General features: G+C 39.1%; 1 long non-coding RNA gene across 2 annotated transcripts; it reads right to left on the bottom strand.

Annotated features, from left to right (window-relative positions):
- Nucleotides 1–11694: 11694 nt before the first annotated feature.
- On the bottom strand, nucleotides 11695–21871 carry LOC135580011 (uncharacterized). 2 transcript variants are annotated; one of them, XR_010474009.1, is made up of 4 exons: nucleotides 21741–21871; nucleotides 18689–18758; nucleotides 18363–18510; nucleotides 11695–11989 (listed from the first exon to the last, which is right to left on the bottom strand). It is a non-coding gene; the product is annotated as an uncharacterized LOC135580011 (long non-coding RNA). The 2 variants fall into 2 exon arrangements; XR_010474010.1 differs by lacking the exon at nucleotides 18363–18510.
- Nucleotides 21872–22084: the final 213 nt, after the last annotated feature.

The following is a 22084-nucleotide window of genomic DNA, read 5'->3' as shown; positions in this document are numbered from 1 at the left end:
AGAAGCCCAGCCGTAAGGCATCTGCTTTCTCTGATAAAGGATCTACCATTTATTTCATTATATTGCTTCTCTGTCCTGAAGGTTTCTAATCATTCTGGTGATGTCAATGCAAATTCCCTCTGAAAGTCTCAAATTTGAGAGATTTGTGATAAGCAGAGAAATAAAGATCACACTAAAACAGAATATATTGTGCCATGGTTCAGACTTATCAGAAAACATTTTTGTAATTTTTAGGCTAATATTGTAAGACAGATAATCCATTGGGAAGATGTTAGATTTCTCTTCAATACTAGTAAGAACTAAAGGTGCTAAGCACCTTCCAGGGTGAAGTCTTTACCAAATCACTTTCCAGTTCGCTCTTATAATGAGTCACCCTTGTTAACTTTAAAAGAAAGCTCTTGGTTTTTTTTACTTTACACATATAAAGAGTCACAACAGTTGGTTTCAAGGATGTCTGTATAATACAACAGTATTTCCACTTAGATTTAAATTAAGATATATAAAAATAAAATTCATCATCTAAAAAAGAAATGTTCAGAAAACCTAGTTCTACCCTTTGAATGACAAATACTTTGCTGCTGTTTCCTTTTTTTGAATTAAAATTAACATTTCACTTGTTATATCTGAAGATATGATTCAGCAGCAGCACAGTTTCTCCTATCAGATGCTTGCATGAATCTTTTCTACAGCTCTCACTGCTGGTCTGTATATAGTGTGTGTTTAAAAGCAGTGGATTGTGAGGGACAGGGAATCCTGGACCCTGCAGAGCCGCTTCCATTTTGGTGCTTTTGTCTGCTTCTCCATGTCCCTTCCCAAAACTGGTTTGTTTACATTTAGAGATGAAGTAGGTTCTTGTAGCTTTGCTATAAATTAATATTTCACAGTTTCACCAACAATACTGATTGTCAAAGGAATGTCAGTGTGGTAAAATGTGCCTTATGGAGCAACCACATCTGCAGAGAGACTCCAAACTTTGAGAGGAAGAGGATGGACAATATTTATTGGGTAACTTTGATTTGTTTCATTCGATTATGTGCATCCAAGCAAGACAGAAAGTTGGCCACAGTATGAATACGTCGTACCGAGAGAAGTCTGGAGGCTTTAAGACCCAGGGTTCCTTTTTTATCTGCAGCTGGAAGTCCACCCCTGCCAACAGCACCACTGCTGTAAGAGATTGGCTCAGTTTAGCCCTGGAGGGGAGAACACAACAGGCAGCTCCCACTGTCAGCACAACCTTGTGTTCCCAGGCTGTATCTCCTCCATACACTCAGACATGCTTGACCTTCCTTAGTAAACATAATATGGCAAAAGTCATGAGGATAATGTTGCAAGCTGAAAAATGAATATGTGCAGTACCTCATGCTGTCATTTTTTATTATCTCAAATGTCATGTCAGTCTTCATTAGATATGAGACCAAATGCATCCTTTTTTCCTTCCCTTAGTGGCAATTTCTCTTAGTCCCTCTTTGCTTTATATTTTTCTCTTTCCTCATCTCATGGTTCTCAGCAGATTTCAACCTGGTTACTGTGGTGAAATCTCCCAATTTTATGTAGTTTAGCAGGGCAAACGCGTGATCCACAATTCCCAGCTTTATTGTGCTTAAACATCTGTCTGTATTACAGCAAAGACTCTAGAATTTCTGTCATATTATTTCTAGTAAGATGAATCAGACCCAAATTTTCTTTTCATTTTTTTCAATTTGCTCCCCTCTGATGACTCATCCTAAATATGTACAAGGGATGCATCTTCCACTTCAACAGTTTCTCTACATTGATTTTACAAGTTATTGGATCCTATATTTCAGTAATTATTTCTCCTGGTTTATTCTCTTATGTTTTATTGGTATCTCCAGTCTTCTAAGCACTTTGGGATGCATAAAGCAATTTACAAATGCAATTAGATAGAGATAAAACATGCACAATGAAATAAACACATCATAAAACATTAAAGAAAATCTTAGTGGTCTAGTGACTGGAGCACAAACTCATTTCATTGAAGATTAATGCTTCTGTGCTAAAATGCTGAACTGAAGCTCAGGACAGCAGGGTTCACTTTCCAGCTTTAGCAAGAATTAGGGATATGTCATTGCACAAATCCCTCGATTTCCTCTCTTCCATAAGCTTCCACCTGAACAATGGGAAGAATACCCTTTTTTTTTTTTTCTGAAAGCCTCTGCATTTAGACCCAGTTTTATTTGGCCTAGGTATTTTTTCTTAATTATCAAGAAAAAAGGGAATATATGAGTAGCTGAGGTCACTAAGTGAAGTTCTGTATCTGCTAGACTATGGACAGCTGAGGACAGCAGCTCAGGAGGTGTTCTTTGTTAATAAAATCTTGTAGAAGTCCCTGCGATCATGATGGTGACCTCTTCTGCTGTCTCCTTGGTCACACCATAGATTTTTGTGGCTTGAAGTTATGCTGGTTTGTAACAAATTAGTGAGTGAGAAATGTTTCTATTGGCTAGATTTACACAAGGGTCTCTGATTTTGCCAGTTCCTCATGAGGGATTTTTGTTTCTGATACATATAAATATCCCTGGGCTAAGAGAACAATTTATTCAGCTGTCCTTCCCAGCACCTGCCTCCTGCAAGCCACTCCATCCCTCTCCTGCCACTTAACTGGAAGCCTGTCCAATTAAATACAGGAAGGAGATGACTATAGTCTTGTCACAACCTCGTTAAACTTCGGTTTCCAAGATACAGGAGTACTGTTCCCCTAGGCCTCCGCATAAAAGAATCTTGCCCTAATAAATGCATTAAGTGATATTCCTTATCTGAACAATATCACAGTATCACAATATGTTTGGGATTGGAAGGGACCTCAAAAGATCATTTAGTCCAATCCCCCTGCTGGAGCAGGAACGCTTTCAATCTGAAAATCTAATTCTCTTTAATTAGTTGTTATTTCATATTTATCCTGAACAGCTTGAGAATCCAAAGCAATCATTCTCAATTTCATTCACAATATCACAGTGTATTGCCGGTTACTGTTTGGGTAGAGGAAATACTTATGATTTCCTAGTGGGGAATATGGACTTGATTCTTTTCATAGAACTGAATAGTTAGAATCATGCCCTTCAGTTAATTTGTGCGATTCATGCTTCTCATGCTACACTACTCAAGAAAGCAGAGCAGTGGGTAAAGAAATAAACAGCCTGACCAATAAAAGATCTTTCTCCATGTTTAAACATTTTTGAGGAGCATGGAGGGTATTTATTTTCCTAACCCTATCATTCTTTCTGCAGCCCCGTCTAACTAGGTATCATCTTAAAATGGATTATATCCACAATGATAAATGGAGGAGTTTGTATTGATCTCCTGAAATCACACTATGATGACATAATTAGTATACTTATGGATTGTCTCTATTGTGAAGTTAAAAACAAATTTAGTAGGAAAAAATTCTGGCTGAATACTTAAGGAAAAAACACACATAACACTATGACAGAGGCTTTAAAAACATTCACATTCTCCATGGTTACTGATTCAGGTTTCTATTGTGCATTCTCCTTCCATGTGTAGAGTTCTTTGACCCTCATCCAAGAAAGCACTTAAATATCTACTGAGCATTTGTGGTTGCTGCTTTTTTGACACCCTGTTCTTACATTCTGTTCAGGTTATTAGACCACTTCCTTAATGCAGGGTGGTGCTAATGCACCTATTGGCATGTTCTGTTTTGCTGGGACAAAACATTCATCTGGTTTTACAGTAAGATTTAGCAATTACTATGGGATCTAGCATCACAACACATCCCAATGAACTGAGAACCAGGCTCAGACACTGACACTGAAATTCTGGAAGCAGTGCAACTGCTCATTTTCTTCTCCTGTGCTGTACCAGCTCTAATTCATTTGCAAACTGCATGTTAGTAATGTGAATCTTGACTCATGAGCTAATAATAAGTGACAGGAAAGAAAAGAGAATGTAAGAGAGAGAAGGAAACAACAGACTGATCGATTGGGAAAAAGTGGCAAATGGAAATAATGAGGCAAGCTTTTATTTTAAAGTCTTGAAAATTAGTTTTAAGAGTTACGCCTTTTGCCTTTTCTATTTATTAAAAAAATGCTTACCTGGGAAGTGATAAAGATAACCGTCATGTTTTTGGAATGAAAAACTGAAGTTTAAGCAAGCCCTTAGGATATACCTTATTAAAGTGTATTATTGAAATTTATGTTCTTATTCTGAGCAAAAGATGGTGATATTTTAACCCTTATCATTATAGCCTTATAATAAAATTTTCTAGCTAAAAAAGAAATAGGTGAAAGGATAGAAAAAAGATACAATCAATCTCCTTACTTAAATTCTGTTAAATTTAATTTTTTTTATTAATAAAAATGTTTAACAGGTTTGAGAATATATCTCTTCTGTTTACAGCACTGACTGTCATTAGCTGATTTAAGGGATCAATCTGAGCTCTGAAAATATACAAGAAGATTTGCCCAGTGCAGAATTTAGAAACTGCATTATTTAGTGGTCAGTAGCTGGAATTAAGACACTAGTTTCTACTGATTGCCCAATTGTCATAAGATTGTGACACAAAATACAAATTTCACTGTGCTTCTAAATTAGTCCTTGAAAACATGTGTTCTTCCTGAGTTAAAGAGGATAGACTGTAGCAAGTATAAGGAGCTAAAAGTAATGCAGATATGGATAAGCCTATAAGGAAAAGCATGTTTTGGGGATGAGAATCTCTGGAGAATTCATTCTTTTCCTTTTGCATGGAAAGACCTCAGACATGAATGCCTTTTCTGATATCCACACTATTGCCTACTGTTTCATAAAGATAATGAATGTTCTATGCTGCATGGCCCAAGATATCCTATGGTGTGGTTTTCAGCACCATTAAACAGCTGAAGCCCGTACTTAGTATTTGTAAATCATGAGGCTTTTTACCTAAGGATGCCAGTAATTATTTGCTCTCTCTAAAGGACAGTATCAGAAGGTCAGCACTTTTCACGTGGAATAAAACCTCAGTGAAAGTGCTGGGAAAAGTGGGGGAAGGCTATGCTCAGCTTGCTACAGAAGCATTTTGGAGGTGTCACCCAATTAAACTGAACAGCATAACCTGGGCTGGGGAGGAATCTTCTCCGTGTTGAACTATTTTTACCATTCTCTGTATTCTGTCCTTGCACTTTAATATTGCAAAACAAGAGGCAACTGTGAGCTTTGAGTCTCTTCTCCTGAGCACATTATACATCACAATTAAATTTCTGATTCCAGTATGATTGTACACTTCAAGTGAGTGAAGATTTTATTTTGCTGTCACCCTATTTCAGGGGTACCTGACCTATTTAATCTTTGCCCTGCCTCTGGGCAAGAGGAGACATCTGATATGAGGAGTATCTCGGGTTATCTTCACAGTGAAGACTTCAAGGCCTCTTGCAGTGGGCAATATGGCTTTTCTTAGAAATGTTATCACAAGTATAACGATTTGGAAGGGGGAATGGTTTTGGATTGTTATACACGTGTGAAAAGGTTACCATCTGCCACTAATGTGAAAGAGCTGACAACATCAAGATGGTTCTTATTCCCCTGTTCTTTATCTTCATAAAGAAATGACGCTGGCCCTAAATAAAATGAGTATCGCTTACCGGAGTTTCAGGAAGAAACCTGTGTGTTGAAAGCAAATAATTGCCACCCTGTGGTTCAGGGTTGCAGAGTCTGAAGGCCAAAGAGAGATTGGAAGTTGAGGCTGGTGCCTCGGCGTGGTTGGGGAGCAGGGAGACAGGAGAGGGGCAGGTGGTGTGCAGAGTGACAGGGGCACAGGGAGAGGGGAGACGAGTATCAGGGAAAGGTAATGTGCTGCAAGGAACTGTGATAGAAGAGAAAGAAACCAAGAAATCAGTGCTTAGTATGTGCCATGTGGGATTTGAAGTAGGATTCTGTTCCTTTGCAAGGGTAGGGGAGACACGGTACAGGTTTTAGGTGGTTGCTTTCTAAATCTTCAAATACCAAAGAGTAAATATGGCTCCATTTTTGTCCCTGCTCAGCGGTGTAAGGCTTAAGCCATGCTCAATTTGGAAGTAAAAAGCTCTGAAGGAAGAGATTCTGCCTCCTGATTTTATAGGCACATGTTTTGCAACAAGTGTTTCTGAAGACCTAATAGGGAGGTGTTGTTCCTGAAACACCATTCAGTCCAGTTGATGGCTTCTGGAATTTTGTACTGGTCTCACAAAGTTTCTAAGTTGCTGATGTTTCTCTGCTATGGACCTTGAAACTTTTTGAGATTTGCCCATAACAAAAGTAATTTATTTGCTGCTGTGCATGTGTTAGGCAGCATACTGAGAAGCGTTTTAAGAAAGACCTCACTTTAAAGTAAGCTACTACCATCTTTTCTGCTCTCTAATTACAAATGGGGAAAAAAAGGGGAGAGAATAATTTGCAATTGTGTCATAGAGACAGCAAAGACAAAGAAGTTACATAGAAGTATACAAGTTTTTAGACATGGCCTGCATCACTTATGTTGCTTTCAAGATTCATAGAAAAATGGAAGATGAAACTGTTCCCTTGGGAGAGGAAAGGGTCCCTATGATAGTGATTTGTTTTCAAGATATCAGAAACTAAATCTGAAACGGCATGTCTGTGACATTATATACCAGTGCCTCCTCTTTTGGTGCCAATTAGTCCTGGAGAAAGCTATAGGTATGAGTTGTGTGTATTTGAGATAAAATTTTAAAAAGACATTAAAAAATGTTAAAAAAGACGATCTGGTAGGCAGTGGATTGAGACTCAGAGGAATTGAGTTCAATTCCAGTTTCCATTCATTTCAACCAAAATAAACAACAATCGGGTGTCTAATTTCAAATGTAACTCTGGATTTGATGTTCTGTGAGGCTTACGTAGTACTTTCTTGTACTCGTAAAATAGGAATAACAGACCTGTATTGCATAGGAGTGTTGCCAGGATTCCATCAATTTAGTGTTTGTGAGACATGAAGGCTCTTGCCTGACAGAAAACATATACGATGCACTGATACATGAGGGCTTTGATTTGATTCCCTGCAGTCTTTCTGCCATGCTTATTGTACCAGTGTATGCTGCCTTCTCTGTAATACTTACACTTTTGCAACAAATACAGAGCAGGCTGACACTGAAGGATGCTCCACAATCCCTCTGTGGCAGCGAAACCACATGTTCTTGTTCCCGAAGGTGTTGCCCAGAGTGGTTCATGCTGCTGCAGTGGAAACTGCAAAATTTCCTGTGGTTGTAATGTTAATCATAATTCTCAGCCATGGGAGGAGTGTCCAAGCAAGGAAACAACAGCTGCTTGAAGACATTTCCTTCACCCTGATTATCTCAGAGGCATGCAGGTTGTGAGTCTCTCTCAAGGCAGAGATGTTGCTGCTTCTGGTTGGCAATTATGCACTGCATTAAGCTGGGGAAATGCTGACCTCCTGAAGCAAATTCCTGTAGGTCCTGCAATACGTTTATGCATTTACTTAATTAAATTATTAGAGGATTTATCTGAAAGCATCTGAGCACACTGCATAAACTGAGCAAGAACAAATTTGCATTTGATGCAGGGAAACAAACTCAAAAATGTGTGGCAAAAAAGGAAATTTGAATGATAGTTAATGAATCCTGCCAGTCAGGGAGGGTCAGTTAGTATCTGATCAGCATGGACTACCAAATCATTGTATATTCATGGACCTTGTCTTAAATATCCATCAGTGAATAAGTGGCATGAAACATGGTGTTTGAAGGGAGAAGAAACTAGCATATAGGTATATATATATATATTTTTTCCCCCCCATTTCTCCAGTTCAAGCATGAAGATCCAGGAATATATGTCCTGTTTACTATCTGTGAATGGGTCCATTCCATCCTTTTCTTTACCAAAATATTGACAATGAAAAATGAAGCAGCATTCTTTTTCATTCTCTCTTCCATTTCCCTCCAAATATTTAAAGTGAATGAGACAAGTTGTTCCAAGACAGTGCCATCCACCAGTGTGCAACTGCAGTCAGGGTATTTGCCACACCAAGGACTCCACCAAAATAATTAAAATGTTTTTGAACAAAGAAAATAATAAAACCCACACTGCCTTAACCAGCAATGATTTTCTGTAATCATTTGGCACAAGGAGATTTTATCCATGGTAAATGCTCTCACATGCTTGTTTCTGTTAATGTCTCAGACACAGAAGGGATTGCAAGCCTGGATTTAATCATGTCTCTAAAACTGGTTCAATCCTTAGGCACTACGGGAATGCAAATTACTATTAAGTTTGAATTCCAGACATAAAGCTCAAGGGGTTGTGTACTCTTTCAATGCGTTTCTCTATATGTAACTGTTGCAGATAAAAGATGGTCCATAAAACCTTCTCAGCCAGCACATGAATATGTATCTTTCAACTTTTCCTGTAAATATGAGAAAAACAAAGTCTCGACCCAGCCTTCCCAAAATATATTTACCAGGGAGCACTGGAAAGCTACCTATATTCCTAAATATGATTTAAGCTTTTGATGACTAAAAGGCCATCCTGTGACAAGGCTGTCCAGGAGACAGCATGAGCCAGGGCAGTTGGTGTTCTCCATGTTCCAGCAGAACATGACAAATGATACTTGCATGGCTAGGAAGCCTCTTCCTTCTCTGTTAGATATTGCTGCTTGGTGGAATTCAGTGGACATGGTTTATTCTCAGAGGTTGGCATAAATCTGAAATACCACAGAATGTATGGGGTTGGAAGGAACCTCGAGAGCGTATCTGGGATGAAGGAAAAGGAGAGGAATGGTTTCCTAGTACTTCTGAGACCCCCCCTTCAAACACCTGTGCTCTAATTCTGCCTTGTAGCTCCTCTGAGACAATGTGCTGTCTCTCGAAAGGGAATGCCTAGTCTGAATATTAATGTCATTTTGTAACTGTGCTAGTTTGGCTGAAATCAAGTTAATTTTAATCACGCAGTTAGAATGTTTTCTTTTTCATAGCTAGCACAGTCTTTTGTTTTGGAGTTGACATGAAAAGAATGTAAGAATTCACTGAAATTTTGCCTGTTGCCAAGGAGATGAAGGACTTTTTCAACTTTCCAGCTAAAGTGCAAATAGTAGCTGGGAAGGAAAAATAACAGGACAGCACTTAGACTGACATCCAGGTTGGTCAATGGAATATTCCATACCATTCTGGCTCTTCTAGCTAGTTAGTTTGGTTAGTTCTGTTTGGTAGCTACGTGTTAGTTCTGTGTTAGTTCGTTAGTTTTGCTGGTTTTTGGCCTTTTGCCTTTTCCTTTCTTGCTCTTTCGCTACCATCGGCTGTTTGGGACCAGGGGCATTTTCGTTTCTGGGTCTGGTTGTTTGGCATGATTAGAGTTAGTGAGCAATTGCATTATAACTTTTTTTTGGTGGTGGTAGTTTTGTATTGTTGTTGTCGTCTTATTAAACTGTTGTTATCACAACCCACCAGTTTCTCCCTTCTCTTTTGATTCTCTCTTCCATCCTGCGCGGGGATGGGAGACAGTGAGTGAGAGGCTACCGTGGTCCTAGTTGTGGGCTGGGGTTAAACCGTGACAGTAACAAATGTTTGTTATTGAGCTTTGTGAAAAATATTCCTTTACGTAACTGAGAAACCTTTTCAGTCACCAAATTCCCCCAGATAGAGATTACAAGGCCAACCTGCTTCAAGTAGAAGATGAAACTAGTATTGGAAATAAATTTAAATGATAAATGATATTTCTATTTCTGTGTTGTTATATTTTTCTGCACTCAGTAGACCATGGTGAAGAAATCACCTTGGATTTAGTTTCTGGTTCTCAGCAAATATAGAAATTAGTTTGTGAGACAAATACTTCCAGAAGTCTCCATTCTACAGATAGCATGTGTCTAATCAAAAATATTTTTCTATATCTGCAGCTCTTCAGTAAAAGAGGGGTCACTTTTTATATCTTTCTGTGTAACAAAATACTTCTATAGTCAATAATGGCACTACTACTATAAAATGAATTCAACTGTCCAGGTAGTAGTATTAACAGCTTTGTTAGTTCTAAGTGGTACATTAAATATAATCAAATGGAAAAACACTTCTTAAAATTCTTGAGAATCACACTTTTTGGATGAATTGTTTGAAAGTATAAATTACACAAAAGATTTTAGGTCCCACAGTTGACAGGACAGCATTATTATTATTGCTGCACTTTGTCAATATACTTGCAGAATCATAAGAATTATTTCCAATATATTATTTCAAGATTGCTTTGTGTATTCTTGAATTTGCTCAGAAAATACCTGAAATTTTGATGTGGCCTGTGGGAATAAAAATATACCTATTTCTTTATTAAGGAATGAAAATCCTGTTGTGGGGTTTTGTGCATTTGGTTGGTTGGTTTTGTTGTTGTTGTTAGTTTTTTTGTTTGTTTTTCCTATGTTGATGCATATTAGTTGCTGAACGTATCTTAGCATCATAGAAAAATTATTTCAAGGAAAAAAACTATTTTTTTTTAATAAGCATAAAAGTTAATATAATCAACATGTTTGCTTGTGGGTTGGGTATGCAAACTGAGATTATTAGCTTGAAAATTATTGCAAGGAAGAATGGCACCATATTACTTTACAGAGCATTAGTTCTGCGTTAACAGAGTTAACTTTGTGTATTCGAAGTCATAATATATTTTCACTAGGGAGAGAGAAATAACATTTCATTTATTATTTATTTTTCTATTAGCTCTGTGTACTAGCTCACTTTGTATAAACTAAGTTGTCTTCTAGTTCTCTGTGCAACAGCAAAATAACCCCTCAAATATCACCTACATTATGTCTTTGCTTTCTGTGCTGCTTTAAGGCTCTGAGGAAACCTCACAGACTCCATATGTAGTTTTTATAAAACATTTTTCCAAATATAAATTTCTGTGCCTTATGCAGTTATTTTTGTTTCTTATGTATGGGGGTTTGAATCATTTGCTGTCATGAACTTGTGCTTGCTTTCCTCATTATATACCAGTCATAAATGTAAAAAGAAGGTAGAATATGGAGAGAGGACAAAGGAAAATGGAGAAGGGAAGATAGATAGTAGAACTTTAGATGTATTAGAGAGTATACTCTAGGGGTGGGCCTATTTGTAAGTATCGAAATGAGTTTCTCCTCAAATATTTCTGCAAATGCTTAATGAGGAGTAATAGCAGTTGAAAGAATATAATTACATTGAAAATGAAGTAAAACTGGAAGTGTTTTTAAAAAAAAAAAAACCAACAACAAACTTTTCCTTCTCAACTCTACAGCTGCTTGGCAAATAGTGTGTTGTTAATATTTGTGTTTCAGCTTTTTAAAATATTTTTCTAGCCCTCAGAATTTGACACAAATAGTTGCTTTCTAAATGTGGGAAGGTTAATGGTTTTAGTTCAGCTCACCTGTAATGAGAAAAAAAATCAGGCTTTTGAAGCAAGGAAAGAACTACCCAGTCTGACCAGTTGTGTGTCACCTCAACATTTCATCAAGATCTGGGAGGGAATGAAATGTGGTGATTCTGCTCTCAAGTGCTCTGACACCTGAATTAGTATCTTAAAATGTGATGGTCCCATTACTATTCCTTCTTCCCCTCTGCTTGTTCAGTTCAGGAACAAAGGAATCATTTTGTTCTCAGATCTTCTTTTTAAGTAAGAGTGCCTCTGCACTCTCAAGAAAGATCCATGATTATTAATCACAGATGGGAGGAGGCAGGCAGGCTTTGAACAGTGAGTGAAGCTCAATTTTTAGAGAATTTACTCGGGGAAAAATCACTCAGGTCCCTCTCCCAGATTCCTAACTCTTCCTGTGCATCTCTGGGCATCACCCTAGATCAGGCCCTGGGGTACTTTCATGGGCCATTCCCTCTGTTTAGACAGCATTTTTCATAAAGCCCAAGAGTCTTTTTCTCAGAGGTGACACCTCAACATGATAATGAGAACCTCTTTTATTTCATCTGAGAAAGTCCAAGGAACTGAGACATCAAACAAACAGGAGAAGCTTTCATGTTGGGAAGGTTGACTGTTCTTCTAACACACATCTTCACCACTTTTTTTTTTCCTAGGGAAAAAATAAGCACTCATCTTAACAAGAGGGTTAATTATATAAATGAAGCACTTTCCTTTCTAAGGTACAGGATTAATGAAATGAAAACTTGAGACCTGTTGAATTCTGCTCCAAAGGGAAATAAAACCAAACACAATGTAGGGCAATTGGGTGAATGTATTAAGTAAAGGAAGAACAGAGAAAATTTGACCATGCATAGAAGTTTGAATAGAGAGTTTAAAAAAAGAGGAGTTGATGACTAAACATTCCTATTACCAGGGTGCTCCCAAAGCAGAATGCAGCTGTTATTCGGAGTTGAAACAGTTTGTGAAGAGTTGAAAGGCTGAACTGATTTTAGGGGCTGTCACGGTTTAACCACAGACAGCAATCTGAGACCACACAGCTTCTCACTTGCTCCTCATCCCCTGGTGGGATGGGAGAGAACTGAAAGAGCAGAAGTGAGAAAACTTGTTGGTTGAGATAAAGACACTTTAATAGGTAAAGCAAAAGCTGTGCACACAAGCAAAGCAAAGCAAGGATTTCATTTGCTACTTCTCATCAGCAGGCAGGAGTTCAGCCACCTCTGGGAAAACCAGACTTCATCACATGTAACGGTTACTTGGGAAGACAAATGCCATAACTCTGAATGTCTCCTCCTTCTTCCCCAAAATATATCCTGAGTGTGACATCACATTGCACCAAATATCCCTTTAGCTACTTTGGGTCAGCTGTCCTGGCTGTGCTGCCCACAAGCTTCTTATGCATCTCTAGTCTTTTGCTGAAAAGTCCTTGACTTGGTATAACTATTACTTGGTAGCAACCAAAACATCAGTATGTTATTACAATTTTTCTCTTACTAGATCTAAACCACAGCATTATACCAGCTACTAGGAAGAAAATTGACTTTATCCCAATGTTTGAAGGTCCTACCACACATTGCTCTCAGAACAAAACATTTAGCAAATGAAAAGTATAAAGATGGGTAAAGGTTTTCTTAAGTCTTGAACAAGAAACAGCATGATCTCCTGAGGTGTGGCAAATGCTTTTTCACACACTAATTTCCAGTGTTGCAGAGAAGGGGAATACAGAGTTCAGTGTCAGGCATCCTGTGTACAAACACTTCCATTATGTCCTTCATTCCCATTTGAAGCCTGTATAGTGGCAATCACTTTGTTTATTTGGATCTCTCATGCTAGGTGAGGAAGGGGTGAAAAGGGAACAGTGATTTTTCTGCTATAGAAAACTGACCATAGCAAAGTCATTCTGAGGGAAAAAATAAAAATGCAAAAACTCTGCAGATTGATTGATCCTGGGTCCTGCTGGATCTGCCTTAAAAACCCATAAAGAAATCTGCATTCAAATTCATGACTGCTTTGCATAGCTTCAGTTGTGGAATTATACGTGTACCCTGAACCTCTGCTGTCATTTAGAAAATGATAGCTTGTGAGTATTGTACTTGTGGAGATGTAGTAGAAAACATGAATCTTAAAGGTACATAAAGCCAGCAGGGGATATAAAAAGAATGTTAATTATATCTTCTGTCTCTTGAGATCTGATGCTTTTCAAGTTCTCATGTTAGATTTCATGAGGGCCTGATCCTGTTGGTGTGCATTAAACCTGCGCTGATGGGATCAGAGCCAAGCATGCTTCCACCTATATGACTGAAATCCAGGGGGATTTAAGCAAAGAAATTTCTGGATCCCTTTGGTGGTTTGAGACTATTCTGCTGTGGTCTGTAAAAGCTGCCCATGACTGTGCTGAGAGAGAAGATTAACCCACGAGGGGAACTCTTGTGACCAAGGGAGGTCACAAACTCCAGCTGCAAGAGGATTAAATTCCTCTGGGATCAGGAGAATTCTGAATTTTAACTTTCAATTGGGGGACTTTGTGTGCAGATTAAACTCCTCAAGATCTCCAGTACAAAATCAAGCAAATTTCACTTTTGGGAATCTTTGGATGCTGACTCCTGTCATTTTTGAATTCCCAGTGTTCTTTCCCTACATTTTAGGAATTACTTAAGTATACCAGTCATTTTTTCAACTTCTTCCTCTTTTTTTGTTATTTTTTTTTTTTTAGGAGAAATGAATAGAATAATGCAACCAGGTGAGTTTTTTAATGTGTATAATTGCATAGTTGACATAGTGACTAAATTGAGAACACTTTTCAGTGTGCGATATTTGTTTGTTTTTTGGCTAAGTTTGGCTGATAACACTACATTCAAAAATTCCTTACCTAAAGAAAAGCCTTTTTTACATTCTGAAGCCTATCTCTAAGCCTCTTGAAATCACTGGAACAAAACCAGGAATCAACAACCTCTCCCTTTCCACAGGGATGGACCCGTGCCTCTGTGTCCTCTGAGAGCAGGTCAGGATAAGTGTCTCCAGCTGGCTTAATGCTGCAGAGGATTTTTCACTCTGTTATGATTGGCAGTGCATTTCAGCCTAGTTTATGTGAACAAAGCCAGTGAGCGAGAAGCAATAGGGCACAGATCCTCTGAGGCTTCAAAGCCAAGCTTTTCCCACTTAAATGTCAGTCGACTGCTGTTTGTCAGCAGCATGGAAAGCCCTGACAGAAGGAAATTGAGTCTTTTCTGGTTGTTTAATACCCATGTGGCAGTGGGCCATGCGCGGTGCCACAGTGGGAAATGAAGCGTGTCTGGGAAGAGCACAGCAAGGTGAGGCTGCTGCCTCACAAACATCCCACACATTGGCCCTGCAGCAGGCTCAGGGTGTCCCAACTCACATCAGGGGTAGGGGAGTTTCCCAATTTCCTTGCTTTTTGCCTAGAAAAGGGTGTCCCAGGCAGCCATTCCATACCTTACCAACCACTTTTGGCTGTTTCAATGCTTTCTAGAGTCTATAATAATGCGTAAAGACCCAGGGGCACGTGGGCTGTCCTAGGGCAGCCTCTGACTTCCTTTATGAGTTTGTCCTCTGGTCCAACACTGAATTTGGCAATGTGGGAAACACCAGCAAGGCTCTGAGATGTGGGGTATTCTCATATGTGAGGGCAGCAGGGTTAGGGTTTTAAGAACAGGAGTCTTCAGTCTTTACTTGCATTACTGACTTTGGAGGGGATTCTTTGGAAATCAAGGATGCTTTGTGAATAAGGTATTTGGGAGGAAAAGGACCCTGACTCTGCTTGTCTGTAGCTGTGCTGAAGTCAGGAATAGCACCTCTGTTGTAAAAATAGAGATTATAGTCAAAAGGGTTACTCTGGTGAAAATCAGTATTTCACCTAGTTGTTCATAAACCAAATACTGGAGATAACTCACCACTGGGTGAAAATCATACCGCAGGTATCACTGCCTGAGTAAATAATGAAATTAATTGTTTGCATTTAGTTCTGTTTGTTAATATCTCTTGGACATGTTATTTGCAGTTGTTATCAAGATAAATGTGCACCCTCCTAAACTGCGAACAAGGAGTGCCATCCCCACCAGTTTATTCATGGCAGCGGTTTCAATTAGCTGAACCCTGAAATACATCTGTCTTAGAGAGAGAAGTACCATGACTAACAAGTAATTTTTTTCTCTGTGTCAAAATAGCAATATCACAATGAAGATCTGATCTCAATGTCTGGAATATAGAACTATGAATAATAGTATCTAATCAAGATATTAATTAAAACTTGTAATATCATCTTAAAGGGAACATGTTGCAAAGTTAAATTGGATTTTTTTTCCTGTTTTAAATCAGCACAGTCAATTAACAGGTGTTTTCCATATGTAATTATTTTCAGTGAAATGAAAAGCTGAGTTAAACATTAGAGCTGTATAGGGGAAGACTACGGTCAGGCACTTTGAGAGGATGAAGGCAGAGAGGAGTGAAAATGTGGACCAGGATGCATTGGCTGAGTTCCAGTTTGTTAATCACATCCTACTTAGTCAAAGCTGCCTGGTAGTTCCAATTAGTTTCTGTGTTCTCATATTTCCTTGGAGGGCTGGATGCTTAGCAATATAAAATTGAAAAGGTGCTCCTCCCCATGTGTGCCTGCCTTTAAGTCTCAAGTGACACAAATTTGAAATAACAGCTCTATTTCAGCTCCATTTTTGTGTGCAGGAAAGGCTTTTCATTTTATCCATCTCTCTCTATAGGCATGTATGTGTGAGCCTACGTATGTATGTTTTTCTTTAAAGGCTGTCTACAAACTGAGTCTTTCTGTGGGTAAAACAGTGCGTTTGCTTTTCTCATGGAACATTCTTGGATGAAAATTTGTCTCAGTTTTTGCCGAAAAATATGGTTGTATATTTTCCAGCTTTCTAGTTGCACAATTGGTGGCCTCACAAACTAATTCAGCTCATCACCTAGACTGATTGTGGATGTTTTGAAACAATGGTCTAGTATTGAGCTTCCACTGCAAGAAGACTTTAGAATCAGTCCCTTTTGACAGACTGGTAATGACAGGGATTAAAACAGGGATATCTAGGACTGAAGGCATGGGATGAAGAACAAAGCTGTGTTTGTCCAGACAAAACTGGAGTTTTTGCTGTTTTGCTGTTTGTCAAGTAGATTATTGAGCATCTGTGGTTACACACATGTAGAGGTCATCAGTGTGACTTGATCATGGGATTTGTATCCCATATGCTGAATGGATGGATCTACTCTTCAAGTAAGAGTGAAGGGGCATTTCAGAATTAACTGTATTTATCTTCTTGTAAAATGGATATTCAACATTTAAGTGAAAGAAATCTGTTTCATTCAAAATTCGAAGCTTCCCAAAATCAATGGAAGACTTTCCACAAAATTCAGTGAGCTTAGGTTATAAGTGAATTAATTTTGCAGGAATAAGAACATCTGAGCAGTCCTTACGAGTAGAATAGGAAATCATAGGAAGAGTTTGTATTTATACAGAACACTTCCCCTAAGGTTTTCATTCTACTTCGAAAACGGACTCCTTGAACAACCTTTAACTCAATTTAAATATGCATACCTATAGAAAGAGATTATTTTATTTAAGGTTTTACTTGTCCCTCATCAAGTGAAACTTTTTAATCATGCATTTTTTCCTTCTTTCTAGTTTCTTAGTATTTTTCAACACCTCTAGCCAGACATTAGATTTCCTAAGACAGCCAGATCCCTGTCTTGACAGGTTATTAATTATCACAGCTGGAGGTGGGGTGCTGTGGCTGTTCCTTGCTGTTTGTCATTTGACAGTAAAACTGGATGAAAACGAAGGCTTTGGAAGAAAATAGGAATAAACCCCAACATTTGTATACAGTGCACATTGGCTGAACAGATGCTGGGTTGTTTTTCAGACCATCTCCGATGTCTCTTATCCTTCTTTCTTGAACTTCTCTTTTCTGAACTCAGGGATCTTAAAACAGAGAATAATGTGATAGCAGACCAGTACAAAAAGTAGCAAATTGTTGCTGAAAATATCTTACCTTTCTTAGATATGTTTCCCAGAAGTCTGCAGAGCAAGTATGAAGTAGTTTGGTGATGAGAGGATACATTCAAAACAAAGAGAAGATACTTTCCAACAACAAGGTTGTTTGCCAGGAATCAGTGGGGGATCCTAATTTCCCTACATTTAGCTGCTGTCTGAAATCGCTCATTTGGAGGGTGGTTAATTTAGTTTGAGTGATGACTTGGTCATTGATCTAGTGAATGCTTGCAATGGTGAGTGTGACTGGCTGGGTAAGGTGGGTGTTTGTGGAAGGATGTGGTTTGGGTTGCCAGGAAGCTTTCTGCAAGCATCTACACCACCTGCACACTGAGGTGAAGTGAGGCTCTCCCAGGGGCATGCATGGACCATGAGGAAATTCAGTCCAGGGAAGGGCAGTTCTGGCATCAGGGCCAGGAGATGCAAAAGCAGCCAAGGGGCTCTGCTAGAAGCACAGAGCCTATGGGAATTGCCCTTTCCTCAGTTTCTGAGGCACCCCTGGGACTGATGTTGAGCAGAGACACAGGGAAGGAGCTGGAGGAGTTTGTGCAGCCCACGCCAGGCCAGAGCATCTCTAGAGAAGGAGGAATTCATATTTGTGGGAAGCTCGTCTCTTTTCCCCAACACTAATCAGGTTTAGCTGCTCTTGTAAGGCTCTGAAGAGGAGACAATATCCAGGAGAGGGCAGTGCTGTACTCACACATCAACTGGATCAGGCTGGAAAGCCAGTACCTTGTGGAAATACTGAGTGATGAGAAATTGTTCTCCTATAGTCAGTTTTCTTAATTAGCAACAGGTTCTTCTGCTACATTTATATTCATTTTATTTTTGGGTCTGGTCAATCTCTATCATGAAAGCCACTAGATGTCGTCAAGGTAAATTGTGAGAGCAATGCTGCCTTGCAGTTTCTTAGTTAGAATGAGATTGGGGAGGAAGAAAAGGGAGGGATGGTCATCGTAAGCTAGAAATTAATAATAGTGCTAAAAAGGAAAGACTTTATTACCTGAGAAAGATTTTGCAATGTTTCCTGACAGTGAAAAAGCTCCACCTCCTTTCCTGTTTCTTCAGAAGTTTTGCTTTGTCCTCAGCCTGGATATCCATCACCTGTAACTCACTCGCAGACTGTGCCAGGCTTCCCCATCCATTTCACCCTAAAGGACCCCAGTAGATTTGGATATACCCAAATGTAGAAAAATTGGTTGAGATCATATCCTAATCATTGCTTTGCAGCACGTTACCAAAGCCTTAAATCATCGAAGGAAGGTAGGGACTGAGCTCATAACAAAGCCCCTAAAATACAGAAGGGACAGACCATGTTTTTGAACTAACCAGAGCCAGATGGTGAACTGCAGTGATTCACACTGGACATGTCAAATGCACAGCTCATCCTGGCCTCCATCTAGGAAGGAAGAAAGGAGAATGACAGATGTACTTCGGCTCCCAGGGAAAGACATATGAGGATCTGTGAAGTGAAGCATTCCTGGAGCTACAAGAGGTGTCTGTCACTCCATGCTGGCAAAAGAGGTGTTTTATGCCCAGCAAGCGGAAAGACTGGGACACCAGCCTGTGTCCATATAAAGGCTTCTGGCAGTAATTGCCATTTACTTCCTCTGTACTCATTTTCAGAACAGCTACTTCTTTCTTGTCTGAGTTTCTCTTGCCAAGTGTGCAGTCTTACAGTTGCTCCTCTGGTGAAATGGAGGCCTGTATGTTTGGCTCCTGGCTCCCACCTCACTGCAGCTCAGTCTGCATCCCACAGATGCCCACCACACAACAACCTCTTTCCTGCTCCCAAATGGGTCACAGCTGTGAGACTCACCACCATAGCCCTTGGCATGCACATCTGCTGCATGACTGTCACTCATCCTACTCCATGAAGCTTAAAATTCAAGGTTCAAGTAACTTGAAAGTGCTGGAGACGGCAAATTTATTATGTGCAGCACTTTAATGGCTCTCCTTGTACTACCAAACCCCAAAACTCATCCTCCAACTGTGTCTCATATCAGAGACAGATTTTGTTGAGGACCAAGCACAGGGAAGAAAAGGAGAAATGACTGACAGAAAGACTGAAGGCTAACTTGAAAACAAACAGGGTATGATTCTTCACACAAGGTGTAGTTAGGTTGCGAAAATGCTTGATGAAGAATATTGGGGAAAGCATTCATTTATCTGGGGGAAAACCAAACAAATTCTTGAAAAAGAACCTATGTCTCTTTCACCCCTGCTGTATTTTAGAAAGAAAAAACAGCTTGGGAGGTGATGCTCTGAACAGTCTCCGTTTACTAACCTTTGAAATTCTACTATGATATGGTCAAAAAAGAATGAACAAGTTGTCAACTAGATTAATTTTCATCTTTACATCACCAAAACCTCTTAGTGCTAGTCAGTGGTGTTGCATATTAACATCAACATTTAGAGAAAACTTGTTTTCAAGAAGATGTTCAGTGAATGACCTTTTTCAATTCACCTCCTCCCTGCAGACATTTTAGAGTCACGAGAAGCCTGAAGCCATGCTACTTGAATAATGATCTTAGACTTTGCAAACTAAGCAGGGTCAGAACTGGAACATATGGCTGGAGAAATCTCCAAGACAAATCCAGCAACCCTCAGGAGGTGACATGAGAATTTCAGGGCTGAACCAATGTCACTGAATCATGGGTGTTACCATTCTGCTGCTTTTTTACAGAATTTCTTTCTTGCATAATGCACTTACCTACATATGAGGATATTCAATCATGTATTTGTAATTGTGACTTACTCCACCTAACAGGAAAGCTTTCAGGCTTCTCTTTGGTCATTAGTCAGAAAAATCCTATCAAACCCACCGAGGGGACCAGATTATTTCAATGTTAATGTGGGGAGAGATGAACATAAAGGAACTATTCACAGCCAACACATTCTATTTGCTTGACATCTGCTGCAGGGTCTGAAGTGAAATTATAACCAAACATATCTAGAGTGAAAATAGATGGGATAGAAAATGGCAAAGTATTTCTTATGCCAGTGACAGACCCTTTCAAAGGAAAGGACTTACTGGGGGCCTTATAATCATTCTGGTTCATGCTTTCTGAGAGAGACAGTCATTTGGGAATTGCTGAATTCTTGCTATTTTGAAAACTTCAGGAGAGTGAAAGCTGAGATCTGAGTAGTCACTGTCTGATTACACTAGCTACTCCTGAAATGTTAAGTGTATATAATAATGCCTTTTCCTTATGGAACCTAAATTGATAATAGTTTTTTTGTTAAAATCCTACATTGTGCAAGGGAAGAAGCAGATGCTTGCTGCTAGGTGGTATAATTTTTGTCAGTGAAATTTCTGTAAAGGTGATGGTCTCTTTAATATGTTATATCCAGGAGACTCTGTCCCTACTTTGAATATTTGTCCTTGGGACCTGAGCACAGACAGGTGCTTCTGCAGTGAGGAATAAAAATCCCTCCCCACAACTCACTGCCTTATTGCACTGGTTATCTCAGAGGGTAACACGTCACTATCAGTGTCCTATTTACCACGAGGGTAGTTCAGTCAGCACCAGACCAGTTTCCATTCTCCCTCCATAATTGTTTCTCACATTGTAAGAAACATTTTTTTATTACTTTCTGCCACTGTGCTTCAGCATATAGCTCATGTCGTGGGTTTATTTTCTCTTTTAGCTTGCTGGCGAGTCCACTTCTTAGTTCATCATCTGTTTTTTTTCTACAAGGAAAGGTTTCCTAAATGCATGTCTGTATGTGTATAAAAAGGATGCAGACTTCAGTTTGACAGTCATTCTTTCCTGCTATACCCACAAGCTCAGCTGCCTTAGTCTCAAAAGTACACTGCATTTGGGTTAATATGAAAGAAATAAAGTAAATTAACTTGTTGTATTGCAAGTTTTGGAGATAGTTTATTGAGCAGCAATATATTTCAGTAGCTTGCATTTACTACTTTATATTGTCTTGTATGAATAAAATATGCTTGTGAAGATTCCCTCAGAGGAATAATCTGGGAAAAGTGATTGAAATTTTGTTACTCTGTTCGTGTTGCAAAGCTGAAAATCTGTCTTCAGCAAGAAATCAACATTTTGTCATAAAAACTAGATTTTCTCTAAGAAACCAGCAAGATTTTCTAAGAGAACACTAATGAAAATATTACTTGCATGTAAGTGGAAAATCCAGTAGTGTATCATATGAGAAATAACATGCTTTCACACAATTAAAACTTGGGGACAGTATTCTCAGTGAACATCACACAGTGCATGATCGAATACACACCAAATTTTCATGCAGTCCCAGTGAGCTTGTACACCAAGTCAATATAGCTACATATGCTGTTAGAAAGGTGCAGAGTCAAATTAGGCTTAAAAATGTATGCACGTCTTTGCATAAAGCTGTGCTGTCTTACCAAAATATGCGGCCCTAGCAGCTCTGGTTTCTGTACATGGAAGGAAACTGCTGCAGCACTGACTGCCCTGTGCTCAGTGCTCACCCTGCTTCCCAGGCTCTGTTGGTGGAGGCAGCTGGTGTGAACACGTGCCCAACACATTCTAGAAGCTTCATTATGATGTGCTCACATAAGACCAGCTTCAAGGGCAGCCTAAGCTAATATGCTGTCTCCTGACTTTGGTGTCCAACCCATAAGCACATATTGCTTTATGATGTCCAGTAGCTGGGGTGATAACTAGTGACAAAAAGCAGAGGGAACTAATACCTTATGCTTCTAAGTTAGATTTGAAAAGCCTTTAGTCC

Source organism: Columba livia, chromosome 7, assembly GCF_036013475.1.
Source record: "Columba livia isolate bColLiv1 breed racing homer chromosome 7, bColLiv1.pat.W.v2, whole genome shotgun sequence".
Taxonomy (NCBI): Eukaryota; Metazoa; Chordata; class Aves; order Columbiformes; family Columbidae; genus Columba; species Columba livia.
This window is presented reverse-complemented; position numbering and strand designations above follow the sequence as displayed.